This window comes from Anabas testudineus, chromosome 8, assembly GCF_900324465.2.
Source record: "Anabas testudineus chromosome 8, fAnaTes1.2, whole genome shotgun sequence".
Taxonomy (NCBI): Eukaryota; Metazoa; Chordata; class Actinopteri; order Anabantiformes; family Anabantidae; genus Anabas; species Anabas testudineus.
The window spans coordinates 5,945,260-5,962,567 of record NC_046617.1 but is presented as its reverse complement, the minus strand read 5'-3'; the positions used below and the strand labels follow the sequence as shown (position 1 = coordinate 5,962,567).

Here is a 17,308-nt window from a genome sequence, read left to right as displayed (position 1 = left end):
AACTTCTGAAGACTTTCACACTTGGCAAACTTAAAGAGGAGCAGGGTTGTCCCAGGAGGTAATCAAGCTCCTTCTCCCGCAACCGGTATCTTTAAACAGAATAGATAAAGGAGGAGCGGGTCATGCAGGAGAGCTCAGGTACTCTGCAGGAAAAGTTCAGTGTATTGATGTGCTGCAAAGGGCTGCTGCTTCACAGACATAGGAGACCGTCAGACTGCAGTCTTGATACCTGCGCAGGTAGCCCAAAGGGAGCTAGGTTAGTGTCCAGAGAAACTGACTCGCTGAAAAAAAAAGATGACTCCCTCTTCATATCTTTTTTTTTTTTTGTTGTTCCTTTCTTTTTTCTCTCTCTCACGCAACATTTGTGAAAAATGATTTAAAAAAAAAAAAAGAAACACACATGGATAAATGACTGTCTTCTTCACTGGAAACTAATGATCCGCTGGTGTCTTTCAGTCTTGGCACTGAAAGTGGAGAAGAGTTTTGATGATGGAGGGCTGCAGCTGACAGATAAAAGCTGGGACCCCCCACCCAACCTCCCCTCTCCCCGCCCCCCTCCGAGATGCTCCCCATCTCTCATGCTACTTAGTTATGTGCTGACTGTTATTGCTATGGTAACCTATTGTGATTTTATTTCATCTTTGCCACCAAAGTTCAAGCTGAAGGCAGTGGAATCCGGTATGAATCGAGGTTGCCTCTCGCTCTCTATCTGCTAGTCTGCCTCCCTCGTCTGCCTTTGTCTCCATTTGGCCCTTTTTTCCCTGTCTGGATCTGTTCATAATACAGAATCCACTACTGCAGTACTACGGCTTGTCATTGAACAGCGTCTTCGCTCTCTACAGCATGTCTGGAACGTTCCTGTTGTTATAGCTCTATTAAAATGTTTGGAGATACACTTGATTGTATCTAATATTTCTTATATCAGACATCCAATGGCACAGTTATACAATAAAAGGTCACGGCATTGAGCAGTATAACACTCTGGAAAGCTCGCACTGATCTTTGTATCCTCTGAACTGACTTTCTTACCTTCGTTTCTACTTGACTTTGTCTGTAATAAAACTGTTGTTATTTTAACGCCAGATAGTTTTGTGCAAATTCATCTGCGTTATTTAGGTGTTCTGAGCTATTTAAGGGTAGAAAGAGCTTAAACTCCTTCAGAAAATGTCACTGTTTTCCTCTTCTTCTCTACTCCTCACTTTTTCATCCGAGCACAATTTGATTTGACGTGATTTGATTTGAGCCCTGCCACTTTCAGTTTGAATAAGGTAACCAAGAGTTATTTTCTAAGAGAGACAAGGGCCTCACCAGCCGGGAGGTTTGATGAATTTTCACACAGCTTAAAAAAAATCCAACTTTGGTTATTCAAATGTAATACGTATATGACTACAAAGACCTGGTGTTTGATGAACTGTATGAGATGTAAATGTCGAATGGAGCCTCTCCACTTATCTGCCCCGCCGAGGAAAGGTGCCCAGCATTGTAATCATCTGATCTGAATGGATTCAAAGTGTGCTTCTTGATGTGAATGAGTGCTTCTCCATTGCTTTGACGGCGGAGCCGTACAGTAACATTCCCCGAGGGCTTGGTGGATCAGACGGAGCAGGCTGGGAAATATGTGCTGAAGCTGAGATCTAAGATGTAGAGTACAGTTATTTTTCTGGGCATCCATTTTTCCTGAAGGAGTAACACCTAAATCCCAGACTCCCACTACATTCATGCTACATTTGTACATGATTTTACCATTGTCTCCTCAAAACAAAACACCATCGCTTAAGTTCCTACTAGATCTCTTTCACACACAATGATTTCAGCCACACCCAGATTTTGGGGATAATAATTTTTTTTGCTTTCACGTAGCGCCTCTTTTTTATAACCTTTGTACCCCATTTTTTTATTTCTCAGCTGCTTGAAGTGTTTGCAATTCAGTCATTTGAAATCACTCCACTCATGTAAATGTAGTAAGCCACTCTGGATGAGAGTGTCAGCTAAATGTCTAAGATGTAAATGTATGTAAATGTGAGACCTCCTGTGTAAAACTGCATGTATCACTATGCATAACCATCAGCAGCTCTAGCAGGGAACCACATCAACTCCTTTCATTTAGTCTAAGAAGTGCCCCGCTGCTCAGTATGGCTCTGCAACCCCTCTGCAGTACTATTTAGGGACAATGTTGGCAGGAATGTGCACAAATCTTGATTGACTTAATAAAAAAAGGGAAAAATAAAAAAAATTATCAGAGCATGGATATGAGCTATTAAACAGATGTTTTCATATTTTCAGCAGTGTGAGGCTACATACTGTAGTTCTCAGCCTGCAGGCTAATGGATAAGTGCATGTCTACCTCTGCACATGGTTGAGCCTCGGGCTGACCACACATCTGTCTGGGGGCAAGCTAAGCTCAACCTTAAACACTTTGTATGTGTGTGACTAAGAGAATATGTGTGTGCATGAGCATGCATAGACTTGTATTTGTCGGTATGTATTTGTGTGTGTTAGCCCTGAATCAAGCTGCTCACTGCCTGCCTGTCTCTCATCCCCCCCAGAGGGTCATTCAGTCCCTCTCCCAGCTTCTAATCCTGTCTGTCCGGGGGAGATAGAGGAGAGCGGACGGCCGCAGCGCACCTGGGGCGCTGCAAACACAATCACCAGCCTTTCACAGACACTTAACGGGGCTTTGCGCTTGTTCAACAAGGCAAAACGCGGCAGGAGGGATCAATTTAATACAAGGCCTGACTCAAATGGAAAGAGGGTAAATAAATAAGCAATGACAGCGAGGACTGTTGCACAATTTGTGTAGTGGCTTTCCACTTTCTCTCAGTTGCTCCTCTGCTGCTTTTAGTCCTAGCACCTATATGATGCCATTTCGTCCCTTGGCGGATGAGCTGAAGAAGAGCAACCCTGGTTCCGCTCTCTCATCAGGGTGTGTTATTTTAATAAATTACTCCTGCCATTGCTTGGTACATTAATTCCCCGGGCCCAGAGGGCTGTGTTGCCACTAGCAGCGATCTGCATGAGGCGCTAAATGATGTGGGGGATCCCCTGGTGAGAGAACAGAGGCTCTCTGAATCTTCCCTCCATCTCAGCATTGTCGCTTTGGCTGTCACCCTGGGCTGGCCCAGCTCTCAGCAGACATCATAATCAGAAGAGAGCCAAGGCCTCATCACACTGCACATACCAATGAGATGCACATATAGCCAGGAGGGAAGTCACCTGACACCTCGCTTTGCAGTCATGGCTTCATTAAACTTCTTCACTATATAACTGTATCATATGATGCACATATATGAACAGCTAAGCAGACTGGTAAAGTCATGTAATGTATCTCTCAATGACTTTTTCCTTGCTGATATAATTCAATGACAGTAAGCCTCATGTCAGTTTGCCCTGCATTATCTTTCTTAACCTCACACTTTGTACAAATGTAACATTCTCTGAACGTAATGGAAATTAAGTTTCATCACGTTCCAGATGATCACAGACTTCAAAATGACTATGCATGCACACATTTCATATAAATGTGGCTTTTTCTACCTGGCTACTCGATTGAACTGAGTTCAGCTGACTGTGCAGAAGCAGTTGATAGGAGTAGCAGTCATCAAGGTGGTACCACTGGTACTATTAATTTTGATGTTAGTGGTATGACTGTATTTCTCCACTGGGGTTTTCTGTACACTCCCATTTCCCCTCACTTTGACAGGGCCTTTACTCTTCCTTCATTCAACATAACTCCTTACAAAGAGGTGAGGTTGCCATTGGTATGCCCAGAAGACATTGTCAGATTCACCACCCTGAGTACCAGTGGGAGATTATATCCTTCCCGCACGACGCAGCAGGGATTCGGGTACTGTAAATAGAGCGTTTGGGAGTGTGCAGTGTGTCCGCAATCATAAAGCACCACAGTGGCTGCACCCGCCATCTAGATGTCGAGCACAAACTCAAGGACTGCTGCACATACAGCAATCTCTCATGATTTCGGTTGTGACTTTTACCTTTTCCTATGGGAACTCAGAAATGATTGTACTGGATATCTATCTGACTGACTGTCAGTGTGCAGTGGGCAAACACTGGGACATGTACGACATAAGCTACAAGCAATATCTGTTGGACTTAAATGGCAGAAAGAAAATGACTTAGCCCAGGTATAAAGTTGTTGGGTCCCGTTGTACTTGTGGTTCGGTATGCAGATCAAATCATACATGAAAAGCCGGTAGTGTCTGTGGTGTCACAAAACCGAAACCGAATGGCAGCAAGAGCGGTAATTTGAATGAGTCCAATGATTTGCTGTTGTGATGGTGTGCGATGACACACAGTGGAAACACAGATGCAGCACAGCACACAATGAAATTCAAGATGAGAAGTACTTCGGCTTGTTTTAACAACAAACCCGGCTACCAATTACATTATGAATTGGTAGATAATGAATTGGAACATTTTTAAGAACTTAGAAGTTTAATTAAAACATTTCACAGTCATTTTAAGCTTACATCATGAAGCTTTCCCAGTTTCTGCTTTTTTTTTTTTTTTTTTTTTTTTTTTTTTTTTTTGCACATGCTGATTTCCATTTGTCTTACTTGTACATACCCTGACCCATTAAAACTGCATCTGTGCATTTGACTTAATATGGGCACACAAGGCTGTCTTAATTAATAAGCAGGCATCCACCAAACTAATCTGCCTGTGTTGTGAAGTCTGTCCTTTCCATTAAGTGGGACTCACATTATCTCCTAATCAAATTAGTCACTTAATTGTGGCCCTCCCTTGATGGATCCCATGAAAAAAGGAGCGCCGTGTTTGCTGGAGGGGGATGTGTGAAGATGGAACACGGCTGTTTCATTACGATATGAATTTTTTAATAACCAAAGCGTTTGCTGTCATCTCCTTGCTTTGAACCTTTGCAAAGGGTGAAGTTGAATTTGACATTTTATCCACTCACACAGTTGAATATCTAGCTGGTGTGTTGGAGCTAAGTACCTAGCCCAAGGCCACTACCCAATTGCCCAACAGGGGATTGACCCCTGTCATCCGCTGATCACTAGTCTGCTTTCTTAATCACTTCCCCACACTGCCTGCCGCACTATCTGATCTTAGTCAATACATTAGCTCTCTCAGCCCTGTTTCAACTGCTATTTCTTGAGTCATGATTAAGGAGGGAAACCTTATGTAACCAAAGACGCTGATGTGTCCATCCTTGACTGTGTAACTTGCCCCTGGGAGGTGGTGTTTTAAGGCGGAGTGAAGGGTACCCCCGCAGTGTTAGAGAGGTCGCAATGTCCACTGTCTACGGTGGGAAACCCCAAGCATCTGATGAATGGTGGCATGTGCGGTCGTTTGTCCCAATGATAGAGTTTTATCCCCTGCCCTTACAAAGCGGCCAGACAATAAAGAGAGCCACAGCCAAGTGTGACAGGTTAACCCAACAGTAATGGAATACTCTTAATGGTCTACCCTGAGCCAAGTTAGAGACAGGGCTGGCCAAATCACCAGGCTGCCTCTGTGGTGAGATTGCAGTTGTATGCGACACTGTGTGGCTCTCACTGTTGTTGTCAGACAGGGGAGCAAGGACAAAGAGGACAGCTTGATGGCTTAATGGGTGGTTTGATGGCTTCATAGGGTGAAATTGAAGTTGGTGCGGGCAACCAAACTGGGCATGGCGGGCATTATACAAAACAGAAATTAGCCTTTTGACATCAACCAACTGTATCAATTATATATTTTATAGGAATCCTTGAGCTTTAGTGGTATTGTCTCTCTGCCTTCTTATGGAGAATGATTTACAGTGGATACTACGACACTGCGGTGATGCCTGTACAGAAGGTATAAAATAAACACGATCAGACCGAGCCGTCAAAAGAGATTTAGATGATGTTGTCATGACATTGACGTGAACGTAGCTGTTTTCTGGCAGATAATCCTCACAAAGAGAATCCTTCAGGCTACATGCGCCCGCGCAGGAAATGCTTCTGTTAGTGTTTGTTTCTGTAGCACCTCCGCTCGCAGTTTGTCATGTCTGACTTGGGCTTTAATTAGGCCTGTGGATTGAAGCAGCAGCAGCAGGGCTGGGAGCCCTCTGTCCGCAGCTCAGCCGTCCTCCACGGAGGACCTCTCTGCTCTGTGTGGTTAAGATAATAGAGGCTCGCTCAGAAGATGTTAATTGAGGAGAGATAAAGTGCAGTAGTGGCTGGAGGGATGGAATGTGCAGGGGTTGAAGGGAAGGAGAAGGGGGGGTACCTGATTAGAGGCTGAGGTGTTTGACTTACAGCTTTCTTTTGGTAATATATGTAACGCTAGATTTTCAAAAAGCAAGAAAGAAAATACAGGGGCAGTATGGAGTGGCTCCAATAACAAGATATAAAAGGCTGTTATTAAATTCTCCTGAAATTTTTCCGTTGTTCTGTACCCACCATGCGATGCTAAGGTAGCTTTAGGCCCGATAAGACCATGAAGGATTAATATAGTTTACTTCTCAGTAACTGCTGGAGTTCAGTGGTGCTGTCAGGTTGAGCCGAGGTCTGGCTCTCAGGTCTTGTGGTGCTTTTTCTGGGGTTAGCAATCATGCAGGCAGGTAGGTTGGAGAATGAGGCACATTCTGCATGGGCTGAGAAGGTGGAAGGCAGAGGCAAAAGTGGCCTGACCAAACAGCTGAAGTGACAGAAGCTGCATTAATAGTGGCACATGTCTGGAGCACCGCGAAACTAAAAGAGAGAGAAAACAGATTCTCCAACCAGCCCAAGAGATGATGGAGGGAACAAGAAGGAGGAGGGGGGGGGGGGGGGGGGGGGGGGGCAGGACGAAAAAGGCAGAAAATAGTGCCAGCAGCCTCTATAATTGCCTCAATGCCACTGGGATTGCTTTCATTCAATTTAAGCATTCTCTTTCTCTGTACATTCGAGGTGGAGCTGGAGGTGAGGAGGGAGGTGGGTGCGTGGAGTTGGGTTGTGTGGTGTGGGCGGGCGGACGGGCGGGCGGGAGATCCGGCAGTACCCTCCCTCTTTCGGTTACATGCAGCGATGAGGGCGATAGCTCCCCTGTAGCGGCTGAATCTCTGGCATCAGTGTGAGCAACACGGAGAGGGAGTGAGCAAGTGAGGGAGAGAGAGAGAGAGAGAGAGAGCATAGTGCTGTGGAATAGTGAGATAGTGATAAGGAGGTAGGTGGACCGCAGATCAGACCTGTCAGATGTGATTGCGCACCCAAGTGCAACCCCGTGAATGTGCGTGTGTGTGTGTGTGTGTGTGTATGCTTTATATATTTCCCAAAGACAACCTGCGTCCTTAAACCCCCCTCCCACCCCCATAACAACACGCACACACAAACACACCATCACTGCCATAACACACAAACACACACTCGTTCCTCGAGGAATCCTTCATTTCTTTATTTGGGCTCCTGTTGGTGCATGCATTGGATGCTCTGCTCCCTCCTCCTCCCTCTTCTTCTCCTCCTCCTCCTCCTCCTCCTCCTTGTCCTGCTCTTCTCTCCTCCTCCTTTCCCCTCTCTCTTTGCCGCTCTCACAGCCTAGTTTTCCTTTTTTTTCCTCCTCAATCTTGTGTGTGCAGGTTAAATCTGACGGAGGGACCGGTGCCGCGCTCCCATCCCTGTGCTCCTTCAACAACAGCACTGTGAGTATTCTCATGCTAATTTGGCTTCTCCAGCCTTCCCAGTGTCGGTTTGTGTCTCTCTCTCTCTCTCTCTTTCTTTATCTCTCTCTCTCTCTCTTTAGATATACATATATTATTTTTCTTTTTATTCTTTGCCTCGCTCATGTTTTCATCCGCCGCGCCAAACGCAGCGCGGGAAGGCAGAAAAAGAAGTGGAGGCAAAATGGAATGAGAGAGGATGCGGAGAAACAGGGAAAGGAGCGGGAAAGGGATGAGGGGAGGGAAAAAAGAGACAAGGGAGGAAAGGGATTGCTGCTGTTACCGCTGCTGCTGCTGCTGCTGCTGCTGCTGCTGCGAGCTCTCTGCTCCGTTCTGCTTTCGGAGGTGTTTCTCTTGGAGGATGGTGGAATTGCTGAAGGGATGAAGGGGGCGGGTCTTGGTTTTGTGAGTAGATAGTTGTGTGAAAATGATAGGGGATGTTGTTGACAAGCAGAGTGTGGCTCATCAGACAGCCGGGCAGCTGGAACCAAGGTTTTTTTTTCTGTTGACTAAACTTCTGATTCATCTGTCACTTTCCATATTTACACACACAGAGGTCTGTCGTCTTCTCTCTCTTTTTGATTTACTGACATAGGGTTTTATTTTATTATTTATGGAATGAGGACTTATACCATACAGTCATCTCTCATCATGATGGGAAATGTATCGTCTTGGCAGATGGCAGATGAATCGTAGATGTGTGTTTATATTGGTGGAAACCTTCACCGAGGTGTGCTGAGCATATGTGTGTGCCATTCATAATATGCACTTAGTTTTAATAACTACAGTAGCAGCTGCGCAAATTAGCTTTTTTATTTAACATTTGTGCCGGCATATGTGTGTGAATAATTGTGACATAGTTTGAACTGTACGTCATCAGAGTCAACTACTTTGCACACACACACACACACACACACACACATATATGTACATACATATGCATGGATGAGCATATGTATGTACATATGTGTGTGTGTGTGTGTGTGGAGGTCAATAAGTCAGTCTCCATTCCCACATGCTGTCCTTTGATCAAAGGTCCACATTTAGTCCACCCACGGCATGTGTCTGAGCCATATGAAGTGTGGGTGTACTCTGTGTTTGTGTGTGTGTGGGGGCTGAGATGGATAGGCCCTGTGCCCTCACGGCGAAGCCATAGCTAATGGGCACACAGGTCAGCAGGGGTGGACGTGCATCCGGCTTCGCGGATATGTCACGGAGACCAAAACCTCTGTCAGTGCTTTCGCCAAGTGTCCTGAAAACACAACTATTTGTGAGCGAAAAAGCATATTGGGCCAACAAAACGCTTGCGACACACTTTGGCAGATTCATTTGGCAGAGTAAAAGGGATTGATCTGAGTGTGGCAATTAGGCAAATTTCAGAACTAAGCATCTGGCGAGGCGAGAACGCTTCGCCTGGCAGAGGATTACCATTTTAGTTCCATTTCGCTTCGACGCAGCCCAGAATGTTTTATTTCACAGCACCACAGCGGCTCGAGCAAAAAAAAAAATAAATAAATAAAAGAAGGGAAAAAAAAAACAGCACGTGGGAGAAGTTTGTGTAGCATTAATGTTGTGGATGTTACTTTCCACAACCTGCTAAGTAAGAATAGTACGTTGATTAATGATGATTAGATTTAATATGTGTGTTCGTAGCCGTGACAGCCGACCTCCTTTTCCCCTGCCTTTATGAAAATGAATCGTCAGAGTAAAATGCCTGGAATGATAGCAGACTGCCGACGAGCTTGCTTTCTAAAGTAGGCTGATATAAATGAGAACCATTCCCCCAATTACGGAAGATTAGGTTACCCTCCACCAATCTGAATCCTTAAATCCCTTCTGTTTTTACAGCTCTGTCTGCCGAATGTAATTCAGCCTCGAGACCTGGGCAGAATAGCATTAAAAGAAGGTAGAAACTTTAGCAGTGAAGCCCAGACAGTGAAAGTATCCACTGGGAGAGAGCTAAAGCACATGATAATTGACACAGCACTGTGTTGCACTTGGCTGTAATTAACTGTGTAACAGAGGTTGTCAGTTGGAAAGGGAGAAAGCTCAGACTATCTTAGTGCCTTTAACACACTTGAAAGTGCAACATTTATCGTGTCTTTCCAGCCTTCAGTGAGGGTGCGTTTCAGGTTAGCATAGGCCTCTCAACTGTATTTATCCAGATCTTTTACTACAGGCCCAGTCAGACGTTATACACCGCTTCCTTTATCTTTTCTATCACAGTTTGAACATATAAAAAAAAAAATAATAAAAAAAAAATCAAAAGGTGCCATTGTTTCTGGGGCGAATGCAAAAAAAAAAAAAAAAAAAAAAGAAGCTTATCTATTTTTAGTGTGCTTTTCCTCATTGTTGCCTGGGCCACAATTCATGCTTACGTCTAGCGGTTGTGTGCCATAAACTATGTTGTGCTTCGCAGCCAGGCACTGGCTGGTGACAACTCTCACCCACACATTAGTGATCTATGAGCCATATACCACAGGCCCCCTGCTGCCTCGCCAGCCGCTTTCAAACGCGCAGGACCACAACAGTGTCATTCTCCCTGTGTGATAGCGCCCATATGCGCCGGCAGCACCTGTATTAGCGTAATGTGCCTTTATTTCTCATCACTTATCACAAACCCGCTACATGCTGTAGCGAAAATGGGGAGGAGAAAAAAAAAAAAAAAGCTCATAAAGATAAAAATCACATTTCACTAGAGGGTGTTTGTGTGACAGTGATATATGCTCTGAGCATCCTGCCACCTCATTGAGATGGGAGTGAGTTCTGGGTGGCTAAATCAATTTGTGCAAAGGCCATTGGCGCTAGTATTGGTTTCGTGATATGATCTTTGTTGTCCATTTTTAGAGGTCAGCGCGAGCGCAACGACAAGGGCAAACGAACCTGACCACTTTCTGTTTTGTTTCTATGCTGGTAAACGATCTCCCACCCCCGCCAAGTGCATTGTGGGTAAAGTCAGTCTTGATCAAAACAGGTATATGTTTATTTTAATTCAGTTTAGCCGCTATGGATTCTCTATTAAGAGCGTACTTTGATCCATTACCACGTGCGTCTTGATAGCGGCGAGGCCAGAAGTGCACTCTGTCCGTGCATTAATCGCTGTAATTACTCAGGGTGACAGTAATTCTGGAGGTGCGTCTGACTATATATATCAGTAGGGGTTTATGTAGAGGTCTGATAGCATGGGGGGGGGTGGTAGACTAGTTATGTGAACCTGACTCCTGCTGATCTACTGTCTTGGAATAAACTAAATGCAAGCAATTTCCCGCCAATGTCCATCTCATGAGGCCTGGAACTGTGTGTTGTACCTCACCTGATAATCTGATGATTTTTTTTATTGTTTATAAAGCTGAAAAGTAGATTATTCCACTGCTGTTCAGTTCTTTGTTAAACAGTTTGCTGTGTTTCATGCTGCCAGTGCATGTGAATAAAGTGAGGAGTAACTGGGCGTCATGGCATTCAAATTACATTAAAAAAAAAAAAAAACTTCAAAAAAAAACAACAACAACAAACAAGTTGCCTTTAATCAGATTCACTAAGGGAGACGTCACAGAGCCGGCCACACACTTTGACTGACTTGTGATCTCTGGGAAGTGCAGTGCAAAATCACCACAGCAACGACTGCTTAGCAACAAAGATGTTGCCAACACAAAGAAGAAAAAAAAAACACAAAATAAGAAAAAGAAAAGAAAAAGAAAAAAAAAATGACAACAAAAAACGGGAAATCTTATAATTCTCGTTTGATTTTGTCCAAATATAAAGATGCTTGCGTTTTGTTTTATGACACGGGCTGTTGAGATGTTGGCTGTGCAGATGTTCAGTCAGAGGGATGCTTGTAAAGAAAAGGAGGTGACAGTGGTCAAATCGAGGCTGTCAACTCAGGGAAATAAAAGCGGAGGAGGAAGAGCTCTGAGGCTCTGTGTTGTCTGTGCAAGAGGCCCGCAGAGTTACTCTTTGTGTGGCGCTCGTGGAATATGTCTTATAACGATGTCACTGTGCTAGTTAATCAGAGCGCCACTGTTGGTCATAATAACTGAGTGGAGTTCAGTAGGTGAATATGTGGCACTTCCTTTCTTATCTCACACTGACTTTCACTCCTTGTACAGCCTGCAGCAACTAATCACGGGGTTTTTCTTTTTTTATTTTTTTTTTTAATTAAGGAGAGTTTTTAAGCATCATGGAAGGATAAAAGAGGCATTTGGATGTTTGGAAAGAGTTTTCTCCCCCCACACACACGCGCGCGTATGCATATTGAAACGTTTTCTTCGGGTTTGGCTTTCTCATTAATCACAGCAGAACCCATGTCTGATACCGGCGTACGGGAGCGGAAACCGGGCTGGAACGACGGAGTCGAATATTTGAACATCTCTGTGCTGATGTGTGCAAAGCAGAGTGTGTGTCTGCAGGGGAGGCTTTGAAATTTCATCCACTCCATCCCTTTTAACTTGGCGGAGGGGATGTGTGCGTCTCGCTCCAGTTGGCCAATGGCTGTTAAGAAGCTCCTGAACACACCGCATCACTGCCACCGCCGCTGCCACCCCTCCAACCATTCACACACACACATGCACACACACACACACACACGCACGCACACACTCCTAGCTATCTGCCTCGCTTTTTCTCCCCCTCTGCCCCCTCTTCTGCTCCACAGACCTGCATTGTGTCAGATAGTTTAATGTGAAATTGCTTTTCTTTCAAATTTCCCCCTGGAAGCGCAGGTCGTCGCAAAATGTTACATCTCATAATGGCGTGTTATTGTTGTTCTTTCATACGAGTCCTTGGCTTCTGAGCACTGGATTTTTCAGCGTGGAGCTAAGGTCACACTCGACTATTTTTCCCTCTCCTGCTGCCGCCTCTCCTCTCTTTACCATCTCTGATTCTGCACGAGCTCTTCCTCTGCTGCGCCCATGGTAACCCTGCTGAAAAATTTATCACCACCTTACTCTATGATTACGCTATGCATTAGCAGGGCTTAAATTTAATTTGTCGGCGGGCCCTTGCGGCAGTGCTACAGGCCTGGCCTATCAGAGACACTTTGTACAGGCCCTGGAAGAGCCTCCCGGGGTGATCCTATCAGTCAGACACACTGTCAGCAGACACACTCAGTTAGTCAGCATTGAGTCAGAAATGTGGCCCAGCCAAGCCACACGCCACCATTGGCTGCTCCGCTGGGCCGCTGCTGTGGGCATCAGGCTCCCCCGCCTGCCAATCAAAGCTCCAGCAAGGATGCTGACCTTTGTTCCCCTGTTGAAATGAATGCTCTTCAACAGGTGATCCAACAGACATCCCTGCCTCGGCGCCCTCAAGTTTAAATATAGCATAGGTTGGTTTTTTTGGTTCCATCCTTCCTTCACATTAGGCTGTTAAAGCTTTGCTGTGTGTTTATGTCGGGGGCTCTGTAGGATGTACTCACATTATTTCATATATTTTTAGACTTTATTCAGTACACAGTGTCAGTCCGCTGACGATCGCCTCAATAATAATCACCTGTCGTAAAGTGGCTATTAACGTCTTCCACTCCTGTGATTTACATTAATACCTAGTGGTTAATGTCATGTTTCTTTACTGACAGGATGTGGAACATTTAAGTGCAAGGCACTACCTCTGCAGCTACAGTATAAGCTGTGTGATTATGTTCCCTTTTTGCTTTACCGTATTTTTACTTTCACATTTTCATCCTCGCAGACGACTATCAAAATAGCTTAATCTGAGGCCACTCAAGGCTGCTTTTATCGCTGCTCGCAGAATGAGAAGGTCAATTTTCAAGGCATTTTGTGGGGGGGAAGTGTTTAAACCAGCTAGTTACTAAGAGAACCTAGAGGGCCTTATGCTTCCTGCAGCTCTAATTGGGATCCATTTTAATTTTCATATGGCTTTAAATGTCAAGAACAGAGCACACGCAAAGTGTTTTGAATTTGTACAGGAAGGTCTCAGTCCCTGGGTCAGACAGGTTGAAAGCATATTGGTTTATTATGAAAAGAAAGACGTACTGTAACAAGGCACTCTGTAGCTTGAGTTTTGCCACTGAATAAGAAGGGAAAAAAAAAAAGATGTGCTGCTTCTGACCTCATCCGCGGTCCGCTGAGAACATAATGTCAAAAGTTGCCAGCGCCTTTCTTCATTTGACAGAAACAAATCCTCAGGAAGGGCTCAGTGGCCCTCCCTCCCTGTGTGGAGGCTGTACACTCTCCTCATGCCTGTGTGGGTTTCCCCTGGGTATCCAGGTTTCCCCTCGTGGTCCAAAAATATGAAAGTTAAGTCGACTGAAGATTCCCAGTCCAACAAAAATGTATGAGTGAGAATGTGTTTGATCAAACCAGAAGGTTTCGCTGTGGAATTAATTTGGTAAGCTTGTCAAGTAAGCTTGACGTGTGCAGTTTGGGCCTAACTCCTATGCTGTAAATATGAAATGCAAGAATAGAATGAACATAGTTTTTTGGCATTTTTTGGTTCATTTGATAACATTAGTAAGGAAACAGGACAAAAAACATGGAAGGAGATGCATAGGACTTGCAGCAATAGGGTTTCCAGCTGGACTTAAATGGCAGGATGCCTGCAATCATGTGACATGCACTGGAACCATTCATCCACTATATATACAGTATATGTGATGCAATCCAAGTCTGCACTACTCTCCTGAAATCGACTTTCTTCTCTCAGCTTGAATGGAAACTGTCAGAAAGGTTATTGAGGTCATAGGGAATGGTCCTACTGGAGTGTATTACTGTATATTTATTTAAGAGGTTTAGCTAGCAGTTAAAGTTCTGTTGCCACCACTTGTTAATTTCACTAACATAACCACACACCAGGCGAGCACAACAACACGAACACCACAAGCCAGCTAAGTTTTATTACTTACTGGTCCTAAAGACGCCAGCTCGGCATCTGTCTTGTTTCCTTTTTCAGCTTTCTCTTTATCTTTTTCTCATCCATTCTTCCTCCAACATGGCGTTCTTGGATCTTTTGGATTAAATTACATGAGCCAGCGATTATTTAGTTATACATTTGGCATGAAATTCATCTGACACAAGTGTTGTTAGCTACCAAACATCAAATCCCCTTCAACTTAGAATCATTTTTAGATTGAAATATTGAAATCTATCAAAGATTTAGGCAGCAACTACTGGCTTTAGAAATTGTAGGTTGAACCAAATAACAACAGAACCAAATGTTTCCAGTGGTAACCATCGAATACTGGTGTGGATAAGCCTCAGCCCAGTGATCCTTCTGTCGACATCGGAAGCATGTTGAATATAACATGAACTGTTCTGTAATATATTAGTGGAATACCCTGGAGCCTGGATTTTGTTTCCAAGATTGAAATGCAATTTTTCTTCCAGTTACAATGTGTAATCCCTGGTCCAGGCAGGGCCAGTGTTTCTAGCTTAAACATCCCTTTCAATACTTCATTTAATAAATGACACCCAGAGGACGAAACAGGGTCCCCCAGTGACACCTGTGAAATATAGACTGATAATGCTCCTGCCACTCACTTAATGCTGCTTCCTTCCACCTCCTTCTGTCTGACAGGCCGGCCCCATGCATGTATCCTAACGAGCAGATCTCAGCACCCTCAATTAAGAGCACCTTTAGCATGGAGCTCAACTGTTTCCGTTTGTGAGAATAAAGGAGAAAATCGAGGATCTCTGCCGGCTCGTGGGAGCGAGCTCCATTCCTCCTCCGAGTACACATAGCAAACCCCCCCCCCCTCAGTGTTTGCTCTTTCTGTCAGATGATTACTAGCAGAGCATCTATTGCTTCTTTATTTTTTTTCTGTGTGTGTGTGTGCAGTGAATATGTGGTCCCAGTGGTGGTGTGACGGGGGAGGAGCAAAGCGCACCAGCTCCTCCATGCCCCCCCCCCCCCCCCCCCCCCCCCCCCCCCCACCGCCTCTTGCAGATGTGAAAAACTCAGCCAGTTATTGTCTGCATGGCTCACTTTGAATGATTTAATTACTTGCTGTAGACTTGAGCAATTATAGCTGAGCAGCACATATGTTAATTATATCTGACCTCACATTTTTGCTGCTCTGTTAATTGTTCGGTTAGATGACATTCTCAGATGACTGTCATTGCTGCTTGCATATCGGGCAATTTAGGAAAAAAAAAAAAAAATGACAGTGAAATGGCTGCGTGACAGATTTTGGTCAATGGAAAAGTTTAAGCCGCAACATTCAGTTCCAGATGGAGTGGGTCACAGTGTGCCGGCTGCATGGCTTGTCCTTTGCGCCGCATTGTCTGCTGTGATTACATAAACCCACTGGCAATCCTAGACTCTGGGGGACCTCAGGTAAAGCACTCCATCGAGGCCTGCTAACCTTTGAGAGGGCTAGGGCTGTTCCTTTCCAAGTTACCTCTTTGCCTTCAGTTTAGTTTCTATTTCCACAGACGCAGCATACGGTTAAAATGAGTCTAATTGTGTTGCATTTATCATAGTTACATCCACTTCTCGCTGTGCTGGTGTCGCGTTTCCCTCTCTCTCTGTGTTTTTATGAACCGCGGTATAGGAAGTTTATGAACATGACTTATAGTACCATACATATTGTAGCCGAAGACGAATGCTATAAACATTTTTTTTTCATTATATTTTCTTGAAATGCAATCTCTAGAAATGCTCAACTTTCAACGAGCTTTTCTTTGGGTGTAGAACTCCCTTCCTGTTGTTTACGAGATGATGCATTTTGTTTTTCTGCTGCCATTATTGCCCAGGAAACATCAAAACCTACTAATGTCACAATTCAAAGCTCATGCTGTCTGTTTTAATGCACACTTCCGAAAGTGTTATGCTCAAAAAATCCATTAGAAACAGCTTGCAGAGACAAATTGCTACCTGAACTAATAAATCTTGTTGAACGACACATGTATTGTAATTTTTCTGAACATGGTTTTATCACACAGCTTATTATCACGTTTAATGGGGGCTGTTTTCACTTTTGCCATTACTGCACACTGAGGTTTAATTCTCCTGGCAGTGAGGAGGCAGAACAGAAGTTAAGGCAGCGTGGAAGGCAGATACACACAGCGAGCTCTTCAAATTCATTTTGTCTTGTGATATGATTGCAGCTGCGTGACTGTGTCCTTATGAAGCAATGGCAGGAGAAATGAAAAATACATGTGCCGCTCAACTCGATTACATTTGTTAATGCGGCAGTATGTCTCTGCATGCTGTTTCTAATGGACTGTGCTTTTGTTTGTCACCTTAAGTGAGCGGAGAGTTTCTCGTTTCACTTCACTGGAGGTGAATTTGGGAAAATAAAATGAATCTGCTGTGTTTTATTCAGGGAGGAATGGGTTGCTTCCTGTGTTGCAGCTATTTTCTTATTGCTATTCGGATATATCTGTTGAAAAATAAGTTCAGTCGCCACAGTTGAACCTACATGGGGAAAAATAGAGGTGGTGTTAGTGGAGACTCGGGGTGTACAAGTGGTAAATGTAAAATACATGAGGTATCATGACAAATGATGCTACAATAAATCATTAACATAATTAATGCCAAGCTGTTATTGGATTCCTTCCCCCTCCACTTATATAAGAAAATCTAATATGCGTACATGGGGTGAAGTTACAGCGTATGACTTTTCTGATCAGTGTCTCCTACAGTAGATTGTACTGTATAAAGCTTGGTTTTGAGTTTGTTTGCTCATATTGGACCAGTGAGAATTTCCATTCA

At 44.3% G+C, this 17,308-nt stretch overlaps 1 protein-coding gene across 2 annotated transcripts in view; it reads left to right on the top strand.

Annotated features, from left to right (window-relative positions):
• Positions 1-17,308, top strand: part of LOC113158366 (RNA binding protein fox-1 homolog 3-like) — a 327,372-nt gene that overhangs the window by 101,373 nt on the left and 208,691 nt on the right. The window contains exon 4 of one of the 2 annotated variants that reach the window (XM_026354255.1): positions 7,559-7,621. The gene's annotated coding sequence lies outside the window, so the exon portion shown is untranslated. Of the gene's footprint in view, positions 1-7,535; positions 7,622-17,308 lie in introns of those variants that run through there. The other variant, XM_026354263.1, reaches the window with a different exon arrangement.